This window comes from Adiantum capillus-veneris, chromosome 21 (genome assembly GCF_014529385.1).
Source record: "Adiantum capillus-veneris isolate H3 chromosome 21, ASM1452938v2, whole genome shotgun sequence".
NCBI lineage: Eukaryota > Viridiplantae > Streptophyta > Polypodiopsida > Polypodiales > Pteridaceae > Adiantum > Adiantum capillus-veneris.
Genome location: NC_140951.1, coordinates 40,433,524 through 40,437,222, shown reverse-complemented (window position 1 = coordinate 40,437,222; position 3,699 = coordinate 40,433,524). Strand labels below are relative to the sequence as shown.

At 44.3% G+C, this 3,699-nt stretch overlaps 1 pseudogene; it reads right to left on the bottom strand.

Annotated features, from left to right (window-relative positions):
- Nucleotides 1-1,513: 1,513 nt before the first annotated feature.
- Nucleotides 1,514-3,444, bottom strand: LOC147430828 (uncharacterized; annotated as a pseudogene).
- Between the last annotated feature and the right edge of the window lie 255 nt (nt 3,445-3,699).

Genomic DNA, 3,699 nt, shown 5'->3' with positions numbered 1-3,699 from the left:
CACTCATCCGAGGCAGAAGAATGACCTTCGGGAGCATGTGAGTTTCATTAACTAGAGTGCGAACTGAGGGAATGCCAGTCGCCTTGGCAGCTACTGAGGCTGCTATACGAGGTGTCTCCAGAACAGTCCCAATGGTTGAGCCTATCCTAGACAAAAGTGGTAAGTACTCCCTCCGCAAACCCGGAAAGCAGAAGGAGATGGGGATGTCTGCCTCCTCTACCAGAACATCCGAAGCAGGGTCAAAACCATGTCTCCACTGTTGAAAGTGGGCTCGAGCTTCTCGAATGGTCAATGGACTCATGGCGATGACCTTGAACGCCATCTTGAAGGTCTCAAATTTGATCTCATAGTAACCTTGTTCGAGTATCTGTACGTCCAAGATCTTGTCCACCTTTGCGAGAAGGCGAGCTTGGAGAAGGTATGTAGCTCTCCTCTGCTGGCTCTGGTGCCGAGAATCTTGTAGATGACAGAAGTCGCCCGCAAGCACTCTATCTCTGCTGCTAGGCTCGCTTTCTCTGTTGGTGAAAGAGCAAGTCGAATAGTGGGCTCAACGTTGGGCTTCGGACGAGTCCCTCTGTGGCGGACTCTAGAGCCTCCATCTGTGTCTAATGCTGTGTCGGAGAAGTGGAAGGAGGAATTACTCTGCAACAAAACGTGTCGAGCACTATCCAAAAAATAGCACTGCCAGAGCTAGTTGTTGCAGGGAACCTTCGGGAAAGAGGCGGAGAGTGAAGAGAGCGGCGGGGGGGGGGAGAGGCAACGGGTGAGGGCAGTGGGCAGGGGGTGGTAGCGTGATAGGGCAGCGGGTTGGCAACCGATAAGGCGGGCAGGGCTGCACGCAGCAGGGGGCAAATAGGCTTGCGGCAATGCAGGGGGGATAGGGTAGATAGGGTAGAGGGCGTGAGGAGGAGCGTGTAGCAAGAGCAACTTGGGCTGGGGGTGGAGCAGCGCGCAACAAGGACAACGCACCAACAGGCGGGCGGGCGGGAGGGGGAGGGGGGTACAGGCTGGCAATGGCAAGGGAACGATGCAGCAGCAGCGAGCGATGCTCGTTCCTATAGTGTGATTATTTGTGAAGTTGTCTAGATCCAAAAATGTTTTTCTACTCTCCATGATCGTGAAGTATCGTCCCATATGGCTACCGAAATGCAAGAACACCTGTGTCTCCTTCATATTGCACTACCACATCTCCCTTCTTGGTATACATATTCAACATTTGATACAGATAGCAGGGTGAAAGCATGTTAACTTGTCATGCTTTTTCATGTCCCGGACAATGCTAACTAGCACAATTTTGACATATGCTAACTAGTACAATAACTTGAGCTACATCTCCAAGATCTATGGCATATGATATATCAATAGAAATCACTTGAAAAAAGGAATCTAAATGTACAACCTTCGACAAATTTTGATATTATTTGTAAAAAATTTACCGGACGCCCAACTTTTCGAAGATGTGCTACCTTGAAACTACTAACTAGCACAAAAAACGCGACAGGTTAACATGCTTTCACCCAGGCTCAATGTCCACATTCCATTCCTCCTGCGAGACGAGAGGACTTGTGAGAATAGGAGAAGTCTAGAAAGCAACAGAGTTACATAGAAAAATCAATTACAAAAAAGGATGTACCTCTCAATGGTGTTCCATCTTCTTGCATCGTCCATTCGCTCTCTTGGATTGTATCGAGCCATGTGTCCTTATCGGGTTTCAGCACTTCAACAATTGGGGCTTGGTTTTTCTTGAAAACAGTAAGAAGAAGTTATCTTACAATCATATTAACATCCTTACATCCTGGTGTCTTGCAAACTATGACTATAGTGTATGTTGGCTTCCAGCCTGCGGCTACTGCAACATCATGTACCATTTGATGTTGGCTAGATATGCAAACAACAACAAATATGCGATTGTCATCTGTTGTCAAAAAACTCAGACGTGCAACTTTGCCGAAATCACAAATGTCCATGTCATTCCATTCCTGTGTAGATGATGAAAGGGTACCGTGCACAAGGCAATTGGAGGCAAAAACATGATTGGAGCGGAGACGGAGATAGCCACCCAAAACCCATCTCGGACATAGACATGGTCGTCCTTTTTCACATGACCTTCAATGCTTGTCAACATGGAGCCAACAATCTCATTTTCTTCCATGCTTGTATCTAAGAAGGAGATAGACACATTCTGCTCGTCAAACACTAAAGAACACAACCAAGAAAACAAAGTAGTTGGTCAACAAAATACACCTAAAAAATGATAGCATTAAGATTCTCAAAATAGGTCTTACTAAAACCTAGATTAGCGTTCTCCACCATCTGTTGATATCCCTCTTGATCTAACAAATGCTCCAAGGACTGGGAGAATTCATTGAGCTCTTTTTCAGTTGGCCCGACCGCATCATTCTCTATATTACAGATCATTAAAACGGTTCTCATAAAGACAAGATTCTCGGATTCTTTTCTAACTAGATTATGTCATAAATTTGCAACTCACTTCTTTTCTTTAGCTTGCTTGAGGAGAGTTTCTTTCCTATGTCTTTTGGAGTCCCGATATGCAACAAAATACTCTTAGCAAAGTCACAGTTTCAAAATGAAACGTTTGTAAGGTTCGAAGATCAAAACATACTCTAGAATACGATACTTGGCAGACTTTCTCAGATGAAGGGGTTGTTCTTGTTGTTGTAGTGGTTTTTGTAGGTGTTTTTGGTGTTTCCACTCGGACAGCCCTCCGTGCACGTTCCTCCCTCTCCTTGACAGCATTGTTATGCTGTAATTCTTTGCTTGTAGGAAATTTTCCCTCGTTATACTCAAGAAACCAAGGGCACAAGAAATAAACTGTTTTGTTGAAGTTACGTGCCAGCTCCACTGGGTTGAAAATGTTTTTTTCTTTGAGATATCGAAGACGTCAGATAGAGTCCCACTTCTAAGGTTAAAGTTATGCCTGGTCAACCACCTACAAAATGAAAAGATGTTAGACCAATTTGATTTGTTCTACTTTGAGCTCTCCCAATGACAGAAGTGCCAAGAGCAATATTCCAACCTGCAAAGATATCTTTGACCGGCATCTATGAGTTCTTTCTTAAGCTTAGGGCTACCTCTTCCCGAAGATTTAAATTTTCCAAGATCGTATTGGAACACCTCATTTCTGTGAGTCAACTTTGCTTCATCTAGAAGGAATCAAGCATCTCTCCTGGACCATGATTGGATGTGACATTTCTCATGTTGTTGTATAGAAAACGAGCTTCGTGCTCTATGGTGTTCTACCAAACCTCCACACGCATCCAATCACAGAACCAGACACAGTCATCTTCAATAAAGGATAGAGAGACTAACGTCAATTACATCGAGTGAAACATGCCATTTTGTATTTTGCAAAAAAAAACGAACGATAATACCTGTCTGTGGAATATCCATACTTTTGAAATTTATTGGATTGGAAGAGGCCATTGCTCAAAGAATGCAAGTTTTCTTCTCAGGAGGAAGATCGGCACATGCCAGAATGTACAATCTATCCTCAGTAATCCACTTGGGCCGATTAGTCCATTCAATAGTCCGCAGGGTTCTGAACAGATAATCAAATTAACACTAGACATAGAGTAGTGATCCACAATACACTTTCTTACCTCCACCATTCATCGCCTAGATTGGGATTGACAATAGTGAGTGTCTGCTTTGTCCTCCTCCTGCTCGGACCATCTGCCT